The 24,350-nt window shown below is 43.3% G+C and overlaps 1 protein-coding gene across 28 annotated transcripts in view; it reads right to left on the bottom strand.

The window, feature by feature from the left end:
• Positions 1-24,350, bottom strand: part of LOC105292562 — a 713,386-nt gene that overhangs the window by 200,292 nt on the left and 488,744 nt on the right. Inside the window, exons 17-18 of one of the 28 annotated variants that reach the window (XR_002780500.1) lie at positions 22,525-22,679; positions 20,614-20,628 (exon numbers count right to left, since the gene is read on the bottom strand). The exons of the other annotated variants lie outside the window; for them this stretch is intronic. The gene's annotated coding sequence lies outside the window, so the exon portion shown is untranslated. Of the gene's footprint in view, positions 1-20,613; positions 20,629-22,524; positions 22,680-24,350 lie in introns of those variants that run through there. 28 annotated transcript variants of the gene reach the window in all.

Here is a 24,350-nt window from a genome sequence, read left to right as displayed (position 1 = left end):
TGCACACATGTTAGCGTCTCTGTGGAATGCTGGAGCATCCTTCAACCAATCACAGCAAACGAATTACCCCTAATGGCACTGGAGAGGATGCTGTGAGCACTCCCTGCCCTGTTCTCACATACAGCACTGGTGCCCTCATCTGCCAGCCACTGCAGGTACTGAGTGCTGATGCCAACCGCTCATATGCTCCCTTGAAACCTTCCCCTCCTGCCTGTCAGCCTAGAAGCTCCTGAGCCAAAAAAACCCTGGGTGCCGCTCTGTCTGGCCCCCCAGTCCTCCTTCCCCACGAGCCAGGCTCCCATTATCACATTACACTTAGTTTCTCTCCTTATGTCAAGGCCCGCTTTGCCTCTGCTCTCTCATCCACAGACCCCACCCCTCTGCCTCCTTGTTCCCCATCTCGGTTTATCTTCCTTTATCTCTCACTTCCCAGACTTCAGAGCAGTGCAAAATTTAGGATACAAATCATCTCATCAAAGCCAGCCAGATGACCTCCCTTGGCCGGATGCAAATGTATGACCTCTTTAATCTATGAATGTCATGCTTTTCAGAGGGAGGGGAGAAATGTCCCATTAGATGATATACATCTCCCCAATCCCATTAATAAGCTAATAAAAAAGTTAAAGAGAAGTTCATGGAGATCGACTGGCTTCTGTGAGAGTATGTTGGCTAAATGAAATATTAATAAAAACACAACATGTGTCTGTGTCAGATTCTTCGGTGAGAAGGGCTGAGACTGTAATTGACAATGTGAGTTGCTACTCATCTGTGTGGGCTGTGGCTCCAGGGCCCTTTCTATCCCAGTTAGTTTTTGTCACGATCAGATAGGCTTTAAAAAGCAAGCTGAATAGCTTTAAAAAAGTCATTCATTGAGAACTTGATGCTTTAAATACAAAGCCTCAGTTAACAGCCATGACAACCCTAAAGGCTAAGTATTCTGACAGCATCTGTGTTCCACAGGTCACTGACGCTCAGAAAAGGTGATCTGCCTTCCCAAGGTCACACAGATAGCATGTATCAGAGTTGGATCTGAACCCCAGAACTGGCCCCAAAGTCTACTCCCTTCGCCCCACCATGTTTTATGAGAACGCCCTGAACATTGGGACAAGATTTGAACAGAGAAGTGTTGATTAAAGAGTCATCAAGGAAAGGCCGGAAAAGGTCCTTTGGCTCTAAATAACCTCGTGAACTGGGGAAAGACCGGGTAGGTGGGGTGCATTTCTAGCAATGAGAGGAAGTTTTCTTTCAGCCGGGAGAGTATCCTATTTATACCATTGGTTAATATACAAGATGGGAGGCTGAGTAAGCAGTCAGCCTTAGTTAGCATTAGAGATCACTGGCCAGCGGTGTTGTCTAGCCAAAGTAAAGGAAGGACAGGGCAGAGAAGGCAGGTGCTGCCTTTCTGGGTGGCTGAATTTAGCCCAACGATCAAGAATGAGCTGATATAATTCATCACTAAGATCTCGGCCAGGGTTTGGAAGAGAGGGTGTCCCAGAAGCAAGAACCGCCATTGGAGAAAGCCAAGCATTACAATGCAGGGTTTCCTGGCATGAATCCAATTACTTGGAATTCTTGGTTTATGGGGGGGGAGAAAAAAAGACATGAAGTGAGAGTCGAACAAACAGGTATAAGTAAGATGTAGCCCACAACAGACTTTAGGTTTCCAAGACAAGCTGCTTTCTCCTAGTACCTCAGCCGTTGACCCTTCCTGCCACAGGACCTTTGTACGTGCTGCTCTCTCTGCCTATGACACTCCTGGTCCCCCTCTTCACTGGGATAACTCCCGCTCACCCTTTAGAGCTCAGTTCATATATTCCACCCTCAGAAACGCCGCCTCCAATTGTCCCACCCACCCTCGCCACATCTTGGGTCAAGTTTAGGTCTTTCTAACACGTTTTCACAGCTCTCTTTATTTTAACTCATAGTAATTGCTGCTCCTTGAATTCGTCAATCAATCAATTAATTAAACTGTGTGGTTATCTAGTTAATGGCTACCTTTCTGACAAAGCTGAAACCCCCAGGTGAGAGGAAGAGTAACATCCTTATTCAGCACTGTATCTTCAGTGTAACCCATGGGGTTTAAAATAGTGAACTATGAGTATTTCTGGAAGACAGGAAAGGAGGGAAGGAAAGAGAAAACAAGGTTTATTGACTTAATTGAACTATATTTGTTTTCGGTTTTCAAACCATCACAGATGACGCATGGTTCTATGTCGTGTGACTAGTTTAGGTATCATGGCAACATCAACTTGCTATAAAAGTCTTTAAATGCTACTTTCAATTTCTATACTTTTCTCATCAGTCCACAGTCCATCCTTGGAACAGCCCTGCTCTAACACGCTGCTTTCGATGGCTCAAGCTGGCTGTAACGGTTAATAGGTTTTAGGCTTACGCGACCTATCCGGAAGAAACATATTATTATTTTCCCAAGACACAAATTGGAGGACTGCCAGCAGATGAATTGTGTTTTTTTTCATTCAGACTCTCCATGCTCAAAGATAAAACTGAGCAGTGGAAAGTAGCCTAGATGAACACACGGGCAAATCTCTGATTGTTTCCTTATAAAGTATCTTTGTATTAAAGGACTTATATAAATTATTTGCCTGTTCATTACTAGAATATATAGATGATACATTACGATTTAGAGCAAGATTCATAGAAATATGAACACTTCAGTACAAACCGGTAATTTTTCCCTACACTGAACTTCAATTATCATCAATCATACCTTGATCTAGCTCTGATTCTTGCATTATCTCATTCATTCTTCATCGGATCCGGGCTTTGTGTGGTAAACAACCTCTACCTTACTATGCACAGGGCAGGCCCATCTATCTATGCCAACTTAGTCTGTCCCCCTGACCGTTTTAGATCGTAAAAGTCCCTCTATTCCGCGGGGTTCACTGTGGGTCTCAATTTGACTGTGGACAATCTGTTGGAGAGAAGGGGTCGTCCCAGAATCCAGGTGAGCTCCATGTCTCTGATCAAGTGAAAAGCCTTTCTCTCCCGCTTGCAACTTTTTACTTTCTTTCTGCTCCATGGACAAAATGTAGTTTCGCATAAGAACATTGGATAATCGGATGTTCTTTGTGGGCCAGCGGGAAAACAAAAGAACTCGAGGATAGTCTTGTTCCAGTTGAGAAAAAATCGCCTTGGAAATGAGTTTTTATGTCACCACGATCTTCTAATCATGCCTCCTTTACTGAAGAATGTCTCATCATCACCCAGTGCTCATCATGGAAACAAGGGCCCAACAGTTTTTATAACCTGTTTTGATCCCTTAAAACCAACTGATTTTCTCATCTAGGGAATGATTCTTTCTTATTTATTTCAAATGTTTAAAAATGCATTTCAGAGAAGTGGAAGAAATACCCTTTAATGGAGTGTGGGTTATTTCTCTCACGCTGGGTGCTCATTGCGTCTGATGGCTGTGTTGAAGGCAGGAGACTGCTGTAGAATAAGAATTCCTAGAAAAACAAAATAACAGGACCTGAGGCCAGAGACTAAAGAGGGAGAGCCGGCCAGTGTCCAAGCCCATGCTGACCAACTAGATTTAGCTGAGATATTAGAGGAATAAAAAGAAGCCTGACACTATGAACCGGTTATGAAGACTCTCTGAAAAAAATTCTCACTCACCACAGTGACCCTAAGAGCCCTTTTTTGTTTCCAGTTCAATCAACCCATCCTCTCACATACCTGCAGAGACAGTGGGGGTTTCTGAGGCTTTTGAAGCAATGAAAACTGCTTTGAGTTGTTTGCAAAACATTTTGAAGCTTCCAAGTGCAAATGGAGAATCAGCTGTTCCTCTATTTTAAAAATGATCCAAGACTGTAAAATTGTTGATACTCTCAAGTATCATATCAGCTATTATGTTCCTATTTAAAATTTGTGCTACATGATCCAATTATTCCCGCTCAGGACCTCATGTTTATCAGCGGAGAGGGGCGTGAACATTGAAGGAGAGATGTGTGATGTGTGAACCATCCGCAAGGTTCCTATAAAATATCATCTCATCACGCTGTCACCATGATCCTGTAATTATCGTAACCTCCATTTTATGATAAAGAGAGTGAGAGATTAAGTGTCTTGCCCAGATCACAAAATAAAGCTGGCATACTGTGAGCCCACAGCTGGGCACCTGGCCTTCACTCCCTGGGGATCTCATCCAGTCCACGGATTTTCACTCCATTTGTACCTGGTTTACTCCTAAGATCTCGGTGATCTTTCTAAAGAGTGAACCATATAGTATTATCTTCCTACTGAGAACATTCCGAAGGCTTCCTATGCCTCCACAAAACCTTACCATCACTCACGAGACACAGGTGATCTGGCCACTAGTTACCTCTCTGAGCACATCTTCCTCCATCCTCCCCTTCTGCTTCCTATGCTCCAGCAACACTAACATTCTTCCCATCATTCAAACACACTCTCCTCCAAGCACTTTTTTTTCTCCATCAAATTAATTTATCAGTACCAGAAAATATCTTTTTTTGCTTGTGTTGGTTCTCTGTAAGCTTCATTCAAATATAAGTTCCTTGAAAGCAGAGTCTTTGTCTATTCATGATCTGAGAATAGTGAGCAGCACAAAATCGAAAATCATTCTACACTGGCAGTTTCTCCATCTCATGGTTGTTTGTATGTGCTGTTCCCTCTGCTGGAACATGCTTCTTCTTCTTTGCTCAACTAACCCCACTCATCCCTCTGCTTTCATCTTAGATGTCACTTCATTAGGCCAGGCCTTTCCTGGCTACTCTAACCTGGAGAGCTCCTGTTTGACGTTCTCATAACACCTCTTTCTTCACAGTTCTTAACAAAATCTGTGATTATGGGTGAGTGGTGGTTCTATGATTTGCATGTGACTCCTCCACTAGACAGAAAGCACTGCAAAAAAGGAACTATGTCTTTTTCATTCCATGGAGAACCTGCTGAGCCTTCAAAGAGTCTGATATATAGTAGGTGTTCAATAAACAAGGAAATTAATAAAGAATGAATAAATGAATGAGAACAGAAGGGGCAGATTTGTGGAGCAGTATGGAGAATGCCTCTCAGAACCTTACCATACATCTTAAATTGTAAGTGCAATTATCTGAGTGGAGAGTACATATTAGACAGGACATTTCGCAGAAAGATAAAAGTCACAAAGCAACAGACCTAAAGGATGACGAAGGGCAAATGAACAAAGAAGGTATGTCGTGAATACGATGACAGTTACCTGTGTGGGATTTCCATGTGTGGACGAGAGAGAAAAGCAGAAGGCCAGAAGCAAAAGATAGAAGGACAAAGAAAGAAGAAATAGAAAGGGGTGTGCAACTGGAGATGCATGGAAGGGAGGAAGGTCAAGTGCTGGGGAGGAGAACAGAACAAGAAGGGACAGTCTCTAGTTCAAAATCCAACTATGCCAAGACTGTTCCTCATTAGAGCAGAGTGGAGTCAGAAGGAGCCTCACAATCAACTCACAGTAACCAAATTATCCCACTGCTTTATCAATTGAGATTTTTCAACCACATGGGAAACCTCTAAGCTTTGCTTCAAGTGTGCTAGCTCTACTGTGGTCTGGCAGGAAGGCTGCTTGCTTCCTCAGTAAGTATTCCTCCTTCCTCCCTGATAATAGCAACATTCTCAGCCAAAAGAAAAATGACCTTTCCTAGGCTCCTTTGCAGAGTGGCCGATGACACGTAAGGCAAAGCATTTAGGTGGAAATTCGAGTGGAGCTTCTTCGACATGAACTGAATCAAGCCGGAGGCATGGCCTGTTGCTCTTCCTTACCCTTTCCTCATTCTCTCTGTCTGGCATGATGGCTGGAGTTCTAGCTGCAATGATGGGTCCATGAGGTGGCCTTGGGAATGGAAACTGCATGCTAGGGAAGGTTAGGTGGGATAGGAGTCTGAACCTCTCATATGCTTGGAGTCACTCTATTTGCCTTGGACTTGGTTTATGTGCATTAAAATGAAAGCCTTACATGTTGGGTTACTATTTGGGGGTTTTTCATATATGTAGCCATACCTTATTCCAACTGAGGCATGAGACAAAATGTGGCTCATATCCCATTCTCAATTTAAAATCACTTTCAGAGCAATGAGAAAAGACAGACAACAGGATCGAACAGACGCCCTTGTTGTCTGACCTTCATCAAGGGCCCTGACATCCTCACACCTCTATTTCCTCCTCTGTGAGTTATGGTTAATAATTCCCTCGCAGGGCTTTTATAGGGATTAGATAAAGCATAGACTGTGCCTTGCACAAATGAGCTCAATAGTAATCATAATTGCACAAAATTTCATTTACTAGAAATAAGTCAATGTTCATTTATTTATCTAGTTAATAATTTAAACGCTTATTTTGCTTCAGAGGAGACAGAATTGCAGTCAGGATAGTTATGGTAAATAAGGCTGATTGACCTAGTCCAGATATTTTGAGAGACACCATTGGCAGTTGGTCGATCGAAAAGAAAGAAGCAAATAGCCAAGAGACAACTTTTGAATTTTAATAGAATTTTATGTTTGCACACGCAGCCACAGAACTGCAGGTGTGGCTCCCAGCCTCTGCTTCTCGACAACTCCACGTGCTGCTGTGCCTCTTTCTGCTCCCGATCTCACTGCCGTGACTCCCTTTGGAGTTCACTTTAATCCGGGGTTTCACAGCGCTGGTGTTACTGGTGTTTTGGAACTGATCATTCTTTGTTGAAGATGACTATCCTGAACATGGTAGGATGTGTAGTGGCATCCCTGGCTTCTTCCCACTAGGTGCCAGTAGCACTTCCCCACGCCCCTCAAATCGTGACAATGAAATATGTCTGCAGACATTGCCGAATGTGCCCTGGGTCGGGGGCAAACCCCCTTCCACTGAGAATCAGCACAATGAGATTTCAACTGTCCCAACACGAGGAGGCTTGCACTGGGTCTGAGTGACTTGCCCTGAGGTTAAGCTGTACTGAGGACTAGCCCTGACTCCGGCTGCTTAGCTGCAGAAGTCCAAGTCTTCGCACACGGCCTCTACAGGGTACTCTCCTCGGGCTTGTGGTTTTTGCCATGGAGTACGCCTTAGACCACTGTCTTTGAACATGAGCTACAAATCACCACAAACCATATCTCATCTTGGCCCCTCTCCTCTTTCCTTTCAACTACCCTCCAGCCGCAATGGCTTGGTTTCAGCTCCTGGACAGTGCCAAGTTCAGCTCCCTCCCTAGGACTGATTTCACATGCCCTGCCCCAGCCTCGCTCCCCACCTCTTTGCCGAGCTAACTCTAACTCCCCCTCCAGACAACATCAGGACGACAGTTGCAGGCTCTCTTAGCACTCAGTGCTTCCATTTCTAACACTTCTTATAATGGGGATTAATGTCTTGGAGAAGAATATTTGCTAAAGTTCAGCTACGCCATTCAACTTTGAACTCTGCTGTGGGCCGTGTCTGACCTGGCCTGTGCGCCATCCCCAGCATGTTGCCCATGACTTGGCATGAAGTAGTTGTTCAGTGAATGCTAAATGGTTGAAAAAATTTAGGTAAAAACAAATGTCTTTACAGGAGACAAAGAATTGACTATACTTATCACCCTATGTCTTTTTTAAAGAGTTCTTATGTGTCAAAGAGAGATCTGAGCATCTGCAAAGCTGGCAGTTGCCAATCTTCCTTTTGTCGGCTCCTCTTTTTTTCTGAATTGAATTGAAAGGAAAAGATCAGAGACAGGAACACATCTGCTAGTCCTGGGAATAGTGCAGTGCAGTGTGAGTTTTGGAAGCTTCTGGAAGCAAGCCGATTCTGAATTTCACAATAGGTTCATTTCAAATGTCCATCATTTCGGTGTTTTCTAAATTGTCCCGTGTAGAAAGAACTCATTGTTCGGGAGTATTGTTTAATACCTGACGTTTTTCAAGAGTCCTGTCATATTCAGTTAACAAGATCAAGGAAAATCCTTCTAAGAAAGTCTCTGAAATCTTTGTTTCAAAACAGAAGTCACAAACTGGGAGACTCAAGGTTACACTCAGCCAACAGAATGTGTGGTTGGTGTTTACTTTAACCAGATCGAGACCTACCTAGAGAATGTTAAAATCAGTTGCCAACATTAAAAACAACAAAAAAAAAAGAACAAAACAAAACAGAAGATTCCACATGAAAACCTAGATTTCTCACTTTTGTGGAAAATTAGTAGATCCGATGCTGGGACTACCTTCCCTCATGCCAACGTGTGGCAGGGCTGAGCGCTAACTGCTGCCTTTGAGTAGAGCCTGCATTCGAGTGCCACTGCCGCCATCGTACTGGCTTGCTGCCAGCTGGCCCTTCTCGGCTTACAGCTTTGCAACCTCCATTTTTGCCTAGCCTCATTTTTATCCCCAAGAGGAGTACATACTCCTAATTTACCTCTGATATTAAATTCACACAGGACCTACCTATTTCCAATCACAGAAATAGAAAATTTTCACTCTGATGAGTAATTACTCCTACCTCCTAATCTTTAGCACTGGCCTCTCCAACGTTGTAAGTCACCAGCTATATGTGGCTATTTAAATTTAAGTTAATTTGCTCCTCTGCCACAGTAACCACATTTCCAGGGCCCGACGGCCACATGTGCCTACCATGTTGAAGCACTCAGAAAACATTTCCCTCATCGCAGAAAGTTCTAGTGGACATGCTGAGCTCGAATAGTTCTGATAAACAGAGAAGGTGGAAGAAACAAGAGCATGTGGAGTTTTAGAGAATTTACTCATTTCTATGGATTGAATTGTGTCTCCTCAAAATTCCTATGTTGAATTCCTAATCCCCAGTACCTCAGAATGTGACCTTTTTAGTGATAGGGTCTTTATAACAAAGTTAAAGCCTGGTCACTAGGGTGGGTCCTAATCATGCCATGTCTGACATGAGTAGTGTCCTTATGAGAAGGGGAACTTTAGACACAGAGACGTGGAAGTGGGGAGCTGATATGAAGAGACACAGAGAGAAGATGGCATCTATCAGCCGAGGAGAGAGGTCTGTTACCCAGAAGCAAACGATACTGCCAGACACCTGGGTTTTGGACTTCTACCCTCCAGAACTGTGAGGCAACACATTTCTTTTGTTTAAGCTACTCAGTTTGTGGCATTTTGTTACAAAAGACTTAGCAAACGAACACACTCGAGGTTCCTTCATTTGTTGACTAAAACAGTGGTTCCCAAACACTTATTCGGTACTAAAAATAACAGTACGCATTTTAAGGACTATCAAGATAATTTGATCTTCCCTCCAAGAGATTTATGGTCTAGTAAGTGAGGGAAAAAAAACATTATTTAAATAGCTATAGTTCAAGCAGGAAGAGATATATGCCTTGCGAAGGTTTCTGTTGCTCCTTGAAATTAGCTAGAGGATGCAGGAGGACACTAGTCCTCCCAGACCCTGCTGCCACGCCTCATTACAATGAAGCTCAATACCAGGCTCTTAGAAGTAAAAGAGGACAATTTATTACTTGTCTTAGTGGACAAAGCAGGAAGTAGCAGAACCCCTTCCTTCCCATCTCAATCTCTCACCTCTGGTTACAAGTCAGGGTTACAAGACCCCTCATTGTCTTAATATTTTCTTACGTGGTGGATGCAACTGGTGACAGATGTAATGTTGGTGATCTCATCCAGTTACAGACTGGCTGCTAGTATGTCCATGCTGACTGGTCACTCTGAGCAAGACCCCAAAATCACACCATCCAATCAGTAGGGTGACTATTGCAGGAAGCCCAGTGAGGGTCAGGCCTAACCTTCTCAGACTCCCCTGCTCCCCCAAACCTCCTATTATTGGAAGCAATAGACTGACACTCACTGGCTGATCTCTTCCAGGAGTGTCATTAAATCAGGGGCTTATTTTTCATCAGCTCGCTTACTTCAAGACCAATTTTTTAGAAGAGCTGAATAATCATTGGCTCAACTATTGGTTTCATTTAAAAAGATGATTTCCTTTCTTATCAGAATGTGAAGTTTCATTGTCTGACATTCATTTGCTTTACCTCTCTCAAATTCCCAGACATAATCACAAATAATAACATCACTTGCCTAATTAAAGTCCTTGTACCCTGCTCAGCCTCGCACTGTGGGCAGGGGCCACATCAGCCATGGCCTATCTACATCCCTAACATAAAGCCCACACGGCAGGTACTTGATGAACGTTGAATTGTTGAACTAATTCATTTTATGAACCAACAAATTTTAATGTGAAACGTTTCCCATTATTAATAAATTAGTTTTATAGACTACAAAAGGACTATACTATTTAAGAGGATGGAATAATTGCTTCCTGCCGAAATGATCATGAAGAGCTTTGTGGAGGAGACAGTATGTGAGCAGAATCTTTAAGGATGGGGGTACTTTATATATGTACGATTGATACAGAACAGCAGAAGCAAAGCCCTGAAGGCAGGAATGCATGAAAGAGAATTATAGTAAATAAAGTTAGAACAGTGAATTGAAGGCCAAATTGGAAAAGAACTTTTGTTTTTTGTTTTTCCTGTAAAGAATAAGGAGGTATTAAAGAATTTGAGAAAGAGATTGATACGTTCAAAACTGTTTTTCAGGAAAATTAATTTGGCAGTAATGCTTGAGATTGATTGAAGTGGAGGAAAATTGAAAGCAGAGGAAACAAGTATGAGAGAAGGATGTTCCTATGCCTCTGTGTTTACGTACTACTTTTTATGCAGATGCTCTAGTTATCGTGCTGTATTGACATTCATCTGTCACGCCGGAGAAAGCTGACTGTCATAGTATCAGAACGATGTTTCTGTGCTTCATGGTTTTGGTGTTTATTTTTCGTCTCTGTATTGTTTTCCGAAGTCTTTGGAAGGTTCCATCCTGGGCTGATGTGCAGGAATTTTGCCCGCTCTTCCAGTTAGGGAGGAGTGGTGGGAATGCAAATCGAAGAGCAGAGAATTGAGTCTTCTTGGTCTAGTTTGGTGGTTCTCGGCCTTAACATCACATTAGAATCTCACCTGAAGAGGCTTTAATGCCATACCCAGATCAATTAAAGTCTCTGAGAGTAGAACCTAAAAATCTGTTTTCTAGAGTTTAACTGGTAATTCTAATAGCAAACAAGGTTGAGAACGATGAGTCCAGAATCTCCCTTCTCCCCTGGGAAGTATCCATCAGAGATAAACCTTGGAAGTCTGTTTTTGCCTTATAAATGCCATGTTGTTTTTCTTGTGGCCGAAAGTCTGTTACTTCCACGAGAGAAGAAATGAATTAGGGTAACAGTGGCAGGAATGAGAGAAGATGGTATGAGTGATATCACAGAGGAGGAATCAGCCAAAAAGAGTTGGAGTCAGAGGTGGAGAAGCGAAAGGGCTGAATCACAGTTAGCGCTGAGCCTGCGTCACTGGGTCTAGTGGTCAGTTATTAACAAAACAGGGTGTAGGATGATGAACAGGTTTGTAGGGAAAAGATGATGAGCTCAGCAATGAAGAAATTGAGTTAGAAGTGTCAGCAGGACATTAGGTGGAGATGTCACACAAGAATTAGACCTATATGGATGAAGCTTTGGAAAGAGGCCATGCTGGGGAAATAGATTTGGGAGTCAGTCACACTGACGTTAGTGCAAGAGATGATACCGGTGAGCTACTGAGGGGAAGGACCGAGAAAGCGAAGAGAAGGAAACCAAGGCCAAGTCCTACGCACGCGCCATCGTCCCAAACCCCGACCACCGTCACTTCTCTTCCTGCAGTTCTTAGTCCTTTCCACTACGTCAGTGCATCCCTCACATCACATCGACCCAACCATGCATTTACATCTCTGTCTCCCAGCTCTCTACTCCACTTTGTCAAGGGCAAGGCCATGAACAAGTAATCTTTACATTCACCAGTGTTGAACTAATGCCCAATACATAGTTGGTCACTGAATGAATGTAAAAGTGAATTAAGAGAAACTATGCAGGCCCCGGGCAGGGGCCGGTCATTTAGCATGGCAGCGTCCTCGTACTTACTTGGCCTGTCACCACCATGCTATCCTACCAGCCTCTACTCCAGCCTCTCTGGGGTCATTGCAACAAATAACCTTAAACCAGGGATTTATCCGGCACTTTCTGGGCATCTGTCACTGTGCTGAGAAAAACAGATAACGTAAAAATTTAAAAAGACATGGTCCTTGCCCTTAAGGAGCTTAAGGTCAAGCAGAGAAGAGAAGTCGCCTCCTCCGTGAAGCCTTCCCTGATACTGCCAGGCAGACTGAGACACTCTCTCCTTCACTCTCTTGGACTTTGCACATATTAACACATTTTCCTCTGATCCTCTCATACATTTCTCTCCTTTACAGCAGATGGAATAATCCTCAAGAGAAATAATCGTCTTATTCATCTTTACGCCCCAATGTCTAACACACCCACACTGGACTACCTTTGTTTTTTAAAACACTGCTATTTTTTCTGCTTCAGGGTACTTGTGTATGCTATTCCTCCTACCTGAAATGTTAATCTCCAATTTCATCTGGTGAGAGTCTATTTATTTAAAAATTTTCAGCTTAGGTGTCCTTCCCAGGCTCCAGGTTACCTCTGGGATAGCTGGCCCTCCAAAATGATCCATGGCTCACAGTTCTTACCTGTGACGAACACGTTATAATTGCCCGAATAGTCATACACTCTCCTTATCTGCTCATATTGTATCATAAGCTTCTTTAAGATGAGGATTATGCCTTAGTTTACATTGTCCTTAGAATCTAATTTAATGCCTATAATATCTTAAACCCCCAATAGAGATTGAACGAGTAAGTGAATGAATGAACAGATGAGTAAACCAAACAAGTGGGCATTCAATACATTGATGAATAAACTGGATGCGTGAATATGCAAAAATTAAAAATACAACTAAAGGGGACCATGTGGCAGTGCACATGTGAGTGGCAGCTATACCATAGATACAGGTCACAAGCACAACAGGAGTCCAGAAATAGGGCTGGTCAATAAAAAGCAATAAAAACAGTTGTACATGGCATTCCAAATTACCTCAATAGTTGGTAATAATAATTTAATCCATCTGCTATATCTTTGATATATTTTATTGTGAACACAATTAACAATATTATTCTTTCCCGAGGCAACATTTAAGGAGTTTAATGATCCACCTTTTAAGAGATCAATTAACAATTATTTGTTAACAAGGTTTTAGAAATTAAAAGCAGATTTAAAAAAAAAATGAATCTAGAAGAGACACAGAATTCTTTTAAATGCTTTTGTAAATTCCATTAACTTCAACATCTATGATGTGTTTAACAATACATGTTATAGAAATTCTATGCTTAATTTAAAAATGTTAAGCAAACAAATCCTCAAAAATAAATATGACTCTATTTACTTGCATCTATCATTATCAAACTTTATGGATCCATAATCATAGTACTAATGTGTCACCTAGAGATATCCATGTTCATTGCTTCAAGATCATCTGGAAAACAAAGCAGACTGAACCTTGACCAATGACACGTAGCTGAGATAGATGGGTAGAGGGATGGATGGATGGACAGATGGATGGATACATAGAAAAAAGACAGTTAGATGAGAGATGGACATAGGTATAATTCATCTATTGCCTCTGATAAGTGAAATCCTGTATTAGATACTTTACACATATAAGCTAATTTACTCTTCACTACCACGTTAAAAGAGAATATTGTATTGTCATTGATTAGACCACTGGGCTCAGAAAGATTATTTAACTTACTAAAGATTTCTAAATAAAAAGGTAGCTACACCAGGCTTGAACCCACAAATATCGGATGCCAGAACTTTGGGACATTCCGTGCTGTGTTGCTATGTTGTCCTTCAAGACCAAAAATCGAATATTGTTGGGATCCGCTCACCTTCCCTTGCTCTGAACCCTGCCGCTCTCATTCAACAAGCGACAGGGCTGCAGCCGTGCTCAGGTCTGAAACCCCAGCTTGGTCTCGGGACTGATCTTTAACCAGTTGAACCAGCAGCCCCAATAGGCCGATGGCCCTGCTGTCTTGAACGACCAAGAGAGGGTGACATGTCCAAGCATAGGTTGTTCTCGGGGAGGAATTGCTACGGACTCACTCTAGTCGCCAAGAAGATGAATTAATGTGATGGCTGAATCTATTTAATCTAGGTCCCTTCATGGATTCTCAAAGTAATACCTTCATGGATTCTCAAATTTAGGGCTTAAAAAGCATAACAGAAGGGTTGGCAAGAGAGATCACTACTTTCTCTACACACACACACGCACGCGCGCACACGCACACATGCACACGCACTCACACACACGCACTCACACACACACAGAGTTAATTATATAATGTGCACTTATACATATATATTATACATAAATACATTTATATACACACGTGTAAAATTACATAAAGTTATATATAAACTGAAACCCAAATATTTAAATACACTCAACTGCATACCTCAATTTTGCATTAAATAAGGAAGGCTGGACTTAGTTGAGACTGTCATTGAGATCACCTGCCTTGGACTCTCCAGCATGGTAATCTCAATAAGGCAGACTTCACACATGATATTTTGGGATTCCCAAATAAAATGCTCCAAGAGGCAGGATGTAGAAACTGATAGCTTCCTAAATTGGCATATTGTCATTTACACCAAAATTTGCTCTTCGGATCAGTTACAGAGCCTGCAGGGTTCCAAGGAGAGGTGACAGAGATCGCACCTCTCAAAGGGAGGAGCACCGAAGAAATTACAGCCGTTCTTAATGTGTCACAGTTTCTTCTAGATTTTCTAAATCTATATTCAGTAAATGTAAGTGAAAAAAGATAATAGTTATATTTTAATTGTTACCACTTCCACTGCCTCCGGATGGCCAAGCTGACTCTAAGGCACACTGTCTCAACCTTAGCCCTGTTGACATTTTGGGCTGGATGATTTTTTGTTGGGAGTTGAGGGGACTGTCCTGTGCATTATAGAATGTTTAGCCGCATCTCTGGCCTCTCTACCTGCTATATGCCAGTAGCAACAGTCAAAATGTCTCCGAACGTTGTCAAATGTTCCCTAGAGTAGTGGTCCCAACCTTTTTGGCACCAGGGACCGGTGCTCCTATGAGAATCTAATGCCTGAGGATCTGAGGTGGAGCCGAGGCAGTGATGCTAGTGCTGGGGAGCGGCTATAAACACAGATGAAGCTTCACTCGCTTGCCCGCCTTTCACCTCGTGCTAAAAGACCACAGACTGGTACCAGTCCACAGCCTGGGGGTTAGGACCCTGGCCCTGGAGGACAAAGTCACTCCTAGTTGAGAACCACTGTTTTATGGCAATGACTAACACTGTGATACAGCATAGGATCACATACAAGCCTCAGTAGGGCACAGGCAGGTACTGTAATTATTTCCATTTTATAGGTGGGTAAACTGAGGGTCAGAGTTAAATGATTGTCCATATCCACTCAGGAGGAAAAACCCATATCTGTCTGGCTGCAAAGCCTCGGTTCTTTCTACCATGCTCTTAATTTCTATTCTCTATTTCAAAATGTCCAGAATCCAGATAGCTATCATGGGCCAAATCACCAGTTCTCTGAATGCAGAGGCAAAACCCTAATCACACACCTTCAGCCCCACTGAGACGCAGCTGATTCAGCAATAAAGACTGGCTTGATTCCTGCGCTGCTGCGAGCCATCTTCAGCACAGAAAGCACTGATCCACGCAAAATTCGCAGGCGCCTCTGTTCCCTGCCCTGCTGTTTGCGTATAGAGGGAATTCGAGCCTCATTTGGATGGGCGCCCGATCTGGGCCCCATGCCAGGCCCCGACGCAGGCCGCTGGCGCACACTCTCACCTGGCGTGCGGGCTATTTCAGGATACGGCCTCAGTTGCTGCTGCTGCTGCTGCAGGTGCCCTGACAGATGCAGCGAGCCCTGCATTCGTCCTGGGTTATTCAGTAAATGGGGGAAACGCCACTGTTTCTGGGGCAGGCTTGTCCCTGCAGCCTTTCTCTTTTTTTTACAGTCCTCTCACTGGGTGCCTTTATGACTTCCACCCCCCCCACCCTTCCCCCCACACACTGTCTACCATCCTCACCCACTCCGATCCTCTCCTGATTTTTCCATCTTTTGAGTGTGGGAGGGAGACAAACATGCAACTGGTAATTAAGAAACAAAGGGTAGAACAGAGCTGGGGACAAGAAGGATGGAGGGGTCGATGATCCTGGAGGCACGGGTGACTGGTCAAGGAAGGCGTCATGGAGGAGAACATGCAGATGTTCCCCAAGAGGACCAAGCGTAAAGAGGACCCGCAAGCGGGGGAGGACATTTCAGGCAGAAAGAATCTCACGTGAGAAGACAGAGATGCTCTAACGGACACTTTCCTGGAGCTACCCCCACATACGGGGGTGACGAATGGGGTCAGCTGCAAAGAGGAAAGACCAGGAATTGAGCTCGGGGAGCTGGCATAGGCCTTGTCTGCATAAGGAAGAGCAAGGCTTTAAGGAAAGGTATAAAAAGTCGGATTTGTATTTTGCAAAGATTAGTCCATCGCTTCGGCAGCATGGTTGGAGAGAGGAAACACTGAATGCAAGGCCCTGGTGGGAGTTTGTGCAAAGAACTTGCAGTTTAATTATTCGACAGATATTAATTTCGTACCTACCCTTGCTGCCAGACACTCGGCTAGACAGCCAAAGCAGGACGGAGAACAGACCCGACATTGTCCCAGCACGTGTCAACCCCGTTCTAATAAGGGTGACAGATATGAAACAATAGACACGATCACATCGCTAGATTGAAAGGTTCTAAGAAGGAAGAGTTTGGTGGCCTATGAAAGTGTCCAACAGATGTCAAAACAGTCTGAGGGTGGCGGTTGAGTCGGGGCACTTGCTCTCTCATACGAGGAACCCCAGTCCAACAGCCTCGTGAGTTAGACAGGATTAGTCATCGTTCTACAAAGGCATAGGGTACGTCACTCCCCTTCCTCGAGGCGAGGTCCCTAGGTGCTGAGTGAGTAGCAAGGGCAAGATCAGAAGACAAGGAGGTTGGTTCCAAACGAGACTTCTTCACTGGGCCTGGTCACACCAGCTACCCAACCTGGAGGCTCAGGTTTCACGACAGAGTCTAAAGAGCTACTCCCTCTCTCCCTCCAGGCTAAATCAGTTTGTAGAACTGGGCAGACAGAGCCAGCCAGCAGGGTGACAATGAGGCAGACATGGAAGCTCGCTGCTCCTTGCATCGGGAAAGCAGAAGAGCCCCTCTCTGCAGCTGGCTGCAGACGCCAAAGAAGCTCGGCTTCCTCAGCAACGCTCTACTATCGGCGATTATAAAAGAGACCAGGCAGCTTTGAGGAGACCTCCAAGTGAGGCCGCAGCAAGCCGCCGCCCACTAGGAGGCTGCTAGACAGACAGTGCTGTCTCTTTCATGGGGGAAATGGCAGACCGCTCCCATAGGACATAAGTACAAGGCCTGCTGGTTCAGGTGGGTCTTTATGTCCTGCTCATGTATGGCATTTGTGTCTGCCACCTGGAAGGTGGCCCTGGGAACAGGCATATGACTGGCTGTCTTATTCTGCATGGCTGCCAAGTAGCTGCGCCCCCAACAGCACAGCCCGCATATGGCTTCCAGCTGAGGCGGGGAAGCAGTTCATACATACGCGGCAGCGACGTCTTCCATGTGCCTCTGATGGAAGCGCCGTGCTCGGTGGAAATGGCACCGGCCTGAGAACTAGGTGGATGGACTCGGAAACCCAGTCTGACCCCTCAGCAGCCATATGGCCAGAAGCTGGCTGTGCCTCAGTGCCAGTGGGGGAAGGAAGAAGATGGAACAGACTGTCATCGGGCCTCTTCTGCCAACCAGGCACCTCGCCATCTCACCTGGTTTCATCCTCATTACAACCACAGAAGGCTGTTTAACAGGTGACCATGGCACCTCTCTACCAAGGTGTTTCTGAGAATCCATGAGATAACATAGATTCAGTGCTCAGCAGTGCAAACTTATGAGGTATATTTCATCACGATTATTATTATTATGGTGAGTATTAGCTTCATTTTATAGATGAAAACCCTGTGTCTCGAAGCCACATAGCAGAAATTCTCTCCCGCTTCTGCTTTGTTCCAAAGCCTCTATTCTCAATCCTGTCAAAATCATGCCTCCACATCTCGCCTCCCTTCCCCAAGGGCTGGCTAAAGCCCGCTGAAGAGAGAGTACAAGAGGAAACAGAATCCAGTCAGATGTTTCGCGAACAAATAATCTAATGATAATTAAAATCATTAAGAAACTTAATAAATCAAAATCATGTATTAATAAATAAGAATCGTTCTATAAATATTTACCAAGGGCTATTTATGTGCTAGTCATTGCGCTGCTGTGGGAGATAAATAGGAACTGGATATGAATTCTGCTGCCTGCAGTTTATGTCTAGCAAACATGTAGCAATCGCTCTGGTGATAGGAGGGTAACTAATCGTAATCATCATCATAATAAAATAATGCGCCAGCCTGTATTGATGTGAACTATATTTGTCCAGATGAACGATCAGCCTCTTGTATGCATCGTCCCTGTAGCGTTTTAAAAAGTCCTGTGATAGGAATTATAACTTCAGTTTGACAGAGAAGATACCAGAGCTCAGAGGTTTTATAATACATTCAAAATCATGTCATTTGGAAGTAGGGCAGAACCAAGAACTCATGTCTATCTGACTCACTTTTACTCCCCTAACCGTTGTGCTACACTCCCTCGCCCTCCCTAACCAGCCTCTCTACTTACAGCTGCACAAACCAACCAAATTGACTAAAAAGCTTTAATAAAAAGCAGAATTGCACCAATTAGCACTAACGGAACGATGTCAGATAAAACTGCGTGAATGCCTTTTTGAACTTCCAGTCTCCGACTTCGGCACAGACCCACTAGCGGCCCTGTCTCGGGTCCACCTGCATGAAGAAAACACAAATCCCGCAGCGGCAGCTCCACGCCCACGCTCGTCTCTAAACGTCTCTACATTCGCAAGGCCCCGGGCCCGACTGTGACAGCAGATCAGCTCCTTCCTTCCTTCCCAGACGCCGATGCCACCATCCTATCACTAAACAGCCCTTAATCAAACAGTAATGATGGTTTGATTCTTCTTCAAAGGTATATCTGAATGACATTACTGAAGCATAATATAATAATATCATGTCTCTCTCATCCTCTTCTTCAAAGTTGCTCAAAGTTATCCAAGCCAAACACAGACAGGCTTGAAGTCATGTGAAGAATATAATTGGGGACAATGTTGAGGGCAAGAAATCCACTGTAGTGAAATGGATTCCTCCCCTTCAAAAGCACACCCAGAAGAAAATCCTCAGCAGACACATCGCTCTCTTGCTGAGTATCGGCAGAGGGCGGAAGACGCTTTTTCACCAGATTCAAGGATTTGGGGTGGCTGCCACTCTCTCCACATTCCATCGTCTCACACTCCCTCAGATCTGGCCACAGCTGTGGCCAATTCATCTCTCCCACCTCCATCTTACACATACTGTGCTTCCACTGCACAGAGACCCCTTTATTATTCAGTGCCCTGAAAAGCTCTATCCCATTTCCCCATCCACAAACCACTTCGAAGTCAAGGTCAAAGTCCGGCTCAGAATTCACCTTATTTGTGAAGCTTCCCTTGACCACCTAGTCTGAGAGGCTCAAGGACATCTCTCACTGTGCCCTGCTCTCCTCTGACATGGTCATTATTGCCATGTCTTGAAACATCTTTCTCTCCCACTAAACTGACAGTCTTAGAGATGGGACGTTAGCTAGAACTTCTTCTTTGCTCTATACAGTTAAAAAAAAGAAAAAACAAATTATATTCTAGTAGGGGAGACTGTCAATGAATGAAGAAGCAAACAAGTAAAATATTACAGACTGGGATAACTTCTAGGCAGGAAGATAAATAAGTAATACAGTAGAGAATAAAGGAAAATGATAACCAGCTTAGCATGAGTGATCAGAAAAGAACTCTCGGAGGAAGTAGAATTAAAGCTGAGATCTAAAAGAAAAGAAAGGTCCAGCCAGGCCCATAATGAACTTGGCCAAGAACAACTGGTAGGAGGCCTAGCAAGTTCAAAAATTCTGCTTTGGCAAGAGCTTGGTATGTGTGGGGAACTAGGAGGCCAGCATGATGGGAAGTGGTAAGAAATAGGGGTGCTGGAAGGAGACTAGGTAGGTACAGCAACACAAGGCCAGCCCAGATCAGGCTGGACCTTGCAGACCACAGTAAAGTGTTCTGGTTATTCTAAATGCAATAGGAAACTTATTGCATTAAAAGATACTTAGTCGGGGAATGACTTTATCTGTGTTTTTTAAGTCCATTTTGACTTTTATTGGAAGAAAATGGATCGAACACTCAGGGGAATAAGGGTAGAAGTGTAGAGGCCAGCTGAGGGGTTACTTTTCAGTGTCTGTTATGGTGAAGGTGAGCAACAAAAGACAATAAATAAATGAAGGCGTGAATGAATGAATGAGTGTAGATTACCCTGTGGCTTACAGAAAAATCACGACCGCCCAACGCTTTCCCAGCTGGTGCTGATGATGCCTCCCGCCGCCACCCTTAGCACCTACGGCACTTGACTTATTCTGAAACACTTCTAAAAAGCACATTCTAGAAATTCCTCACTCACTGCAGGCCCAGATCTCCCATGTCACTGGCTTGCAAAAATCACCATCTTGTCCTGGTCACATTTTATCATGTTTGACATCATTTCTTGCCACTGTTTTTCGTTCCTGTGAACAGAAAACAGCCTCCTATCAATGGCAGAAAAAAACAAAAAACAAAAACAAAAACCAGTCTCTGCTTTAACCAGACAGAGAAGGTGAAAGAAAGGAGGGAAATTCTGATAGGGACTTTCATCCCTTTTTCAGGAAGCTGGCTGTGGACCATAACTTGTAGTCTTGACTTTGAACCTGAAACCTCAGCGTCCCCAGGGGAGCCAGGAAGGGCTGGCTCTTGGCACACACAGTTCCTGAGCAGTACAAGGATCTGATTTTGTCAGCAATCTCCTGCTTTATTAGCTAAGCTGCTCTGAAGCCGGGGCAGGCACATTTCATGCCGAGTTTAGGGTGAAAGAGATGTGGCAGGTCTCATTCCCAGGGTGCTCCGGAAAAGACAGCAGGGCTGTTGAACACAAGCCATGCTGGACATTTTCCTAAACCAACAGGAATCAGCAGCTCTTTGACAGTGGAGTCTACTAAACAGATGAAACATTCTTCACGGGGAACAGAAATAGAGGGACATAAGAAGTGCTGAGTATTCTTTACAGATACGATTCTAGCACGACATCTCTTCCAATAGCCTTTAGCCCCTGCAAGGACCATTAAAAGGGACGTTGGGGTAATAATGCTCCAACAAGCATACTTATAAACATGTAAAATCAATAAAATTAAATGGATTTTTGAGTCAGAAGGGAATTTAATGGTCAAGCAGTCCAATTTCCCATGAGGAAGTTGACATGCAAAGGTGTGGAGTGACTTCTCAGATTTGCTGAGCTATTCAAGGACACAGCGGAAAGATGACCCAGGTAAGTGGCTCCACTCTGCCCAGCCTCTTTCTGATACGTGCTCGTTTGCTGCTCACGAGGCACTGTGAGGGGGTAATGAAAGTTCACCTCATCAGTATACAGAACTGGGATAGAATCTCTGACACTCACCAGATCTGTGACCTTTTACATGTTTCTTCACGAGAAATAAATCAGACTAATAATATCAGTTGCCTTATAGATATAAATGAGATATGACTATAAAGCGTGTGCCTATGTGTTTACCGAATATTTTACTTTCTTCTGGATATTAAGGACAACTATGTTTTCCAGTCTCTTTGCACCTGGTTGGGGCCTTGTGACTAGTTTTGGCCAATGAAATGCAGACAGAAGTGGTGTGTCTTCCACTCCCAGAAGCCCCACCCCCACCCTGCCCCATGCAGCGCTTTATTTGTCATGTTTCCATGGTGACTGCACTTTGAAGACAGCAGCGTCACAGAATAACAGGAGGCTGGATCCCTGAATCACTGTGTGGAGGAGAGTCACCTGACTAATAACATGAGCGAGAGAGAACATAATTTTTTTTTTTAACCCTTTTTTTGGGGGATTGTTTGTTATAGCAGCTACTATTATCTACTCTAATATAGTAAGCATTCGTTAAATAATAGTTATCATAAATGGCATAATTTTGCTTTATTCAGAATCTGCACAAGCTACAGAGTCTTACAATCAGAACTTCTTTCCACAAAACTGAGCACTGACAACCAACATCCACTCTGCTGAGAGACATCATCAGATTCTGAATGCTACCCATATATAGCATTTTAATTTGTCAAAAATTTTAATTTGAGGGGAGTTCTCAATTTCCTAAGCATTCATTTGTTAAGTGACTGCTAAGTTCTGAACACAGTTTTAGGTACTATCACATACACTGTCACATGCTATCCTCACAACAGTTCTATAAGATTGTGAGATAACTATTATTCTAACCGTGCCCACTTCCAACTCAAGTCTCTTCCATACACCATTCTTCCCGCCAAGAATACTCTTGCTCCAGACTTCTGCATGGCTCACACTCTCGCTTTGTTCAAATCCCTGACAACTCTGGGTAAAACAATGTCCCTGTGCCATCCACATCACCAACCTCCATTCTTCTCTATCCTGAGTGCACATATTCCGCTGTTCATTCTTAGCACTGTTCGACCCTGGCAGACCAGAGCCCAGTTCCTGGAAGAAAGGGTGCTCCTTAACTGATGCCACACTTGGTTCTCCGTGTACCTCAGGATTATTATTTGAAGACTAGGAGAGAAAAAAAATGTGAAGGCTACATAAAAAATTAATGTGTTGAAGGTTACACGAGCAACATTATTTTTTTAACGAAATGAAAACAGGTGTGCCTTTAGGAAAGTGAAGGATTGTTCTCTCTCAAATTGTGTTACGTAGATTTTAGCCCAGCCTTTAGAGATCTTACTCTTTATTTCAGTATCTAAATGTTAAAAGGTTATGATGACCCTCGCTAAAATCAAGCGCTAGTGTCAACTGTGTTATTGTTGGATCCTGGCACTGACATCAAAAACCAGTGTCCCTTTTGAATAAGGACACAAAAACGTGATAATTCTTCTGGAGACCTACCAGTCTTTCCAGTTTATTAAGAACAATGCATATGGAGTTCTTGAATGTGTCTCTAAAGAGAGGCAGGCGCCTGGTCCCCACGGAAGTCATCTTTTTGGAGCGGGTCTGGTGACTGATGAAGTACGATTTGTGTAAAAGGCAAATACACATTTTGTAGAAACTGGAGGTTCATTCATCTAAAGCCTTTCTGTTATAGCCTATGACGGCTTCTGAAAATTGCCAGGGTAGGTTTTTCATTTGATCTTTTAACATTATTGGAGGTCATATAAACAGGATTATATGAAGTCTTTCACTGTCAATTAGTGTAATTCTAAATCAACATTCTGTCAACGATGTGCAGATTTTACAGCATAAGGAGGAAGAAAGAAGAGCTCATTTTCCCCTCAAATGGATCTCCTTGGCTTTTGGTTAATGCTTAATTAAAAACAGAGAAAGGGAGGGAGGGAGGGAGCGAGGAGGAGGGAGGGAAGGATGAGGGAAGAAGGCAGAGAAGAAGTGAAAAGAGCTACTAAATTTATTTTAAAATGTTTTGGAATATTAATCCATTCCACATTTTTGTCTTAAGGAAAAAAAAACTAAGAGTTATCAAAAGGTTAGAAAAATCCATTTTCTTTGAAAATCGGACACCTAAATGGTATTCTAACATTATAATCTAAAATATGACTCCTTCTGAACCTAACACGTAGAGACTTATTTTTAGCTAATAGATCTAGCACAGGGCACTCATTTTTTGATGGAAATAATAATAAAAAAAAACATAGTTCATTTATTCTTGGACTATCAGCCTTACTATTAAGTGTAATTTGCTTGACTTACATTTGCCTTCAAGGATTTCCGAGCCCTCCTGGGACAATACTTTCCATAAGTCTCCATCAATAGAAGAGAGAACCCCCTTCATATGACAATCTTTATAAATACTGGTTTAAATTTTTACCTTCTTTTTTATAGCGTCACAGAAAACTTAACTAGAGATGGATGAGAAAACTTTTAGTATCAAGTAAATTATCTCACTTATCTCCACGGTATCCTTATTAAGAAAAAATTGCTATGTTTCAAGCTAATAAAGTTGGGAAGAGTCAATTGGTGAAATAAAATAATCCAATGAATAGGTGATTTTTCTGACCTAGCAATATGGGACTGGCTTATTTTAGGTACTCAGCGTTTTACACTCCAAGGTAGATTCCACTTCTAGAGTTAGACCTACTGGGCTGGAATGTCAGGCTGTCTCTTACTCTCTGTGAGCTCTGTGTCCTCATCCATAAACCAGGGGCAATTACATTCTCTACCTCAGAGTTGTGATGAGAACTGAATGACATAATACATGACAATGACTAGCAC

The sequence above is a fragment of the Pteropus vampyrus genome, unplaced genomic scaffold, assembly GCF_000151845.1.
Source record: "Pteropus vampyrus isolate Shadow unplaced genomic scaffold, Pvam_2.0 Scaffold59, whole genome shotgun sequence".
Classification (NCBI taxonomy): Eukaryota; Metazoa; Chordata; class Mammalia; order Chiroptera; family Pteropodidae; genus Pteropus; species Pteropus vampyrus.
Note: the sequence above shows the minus strand (reverse complement) of the source record. Positions and strands in the feature narration are given on the sequence as shown.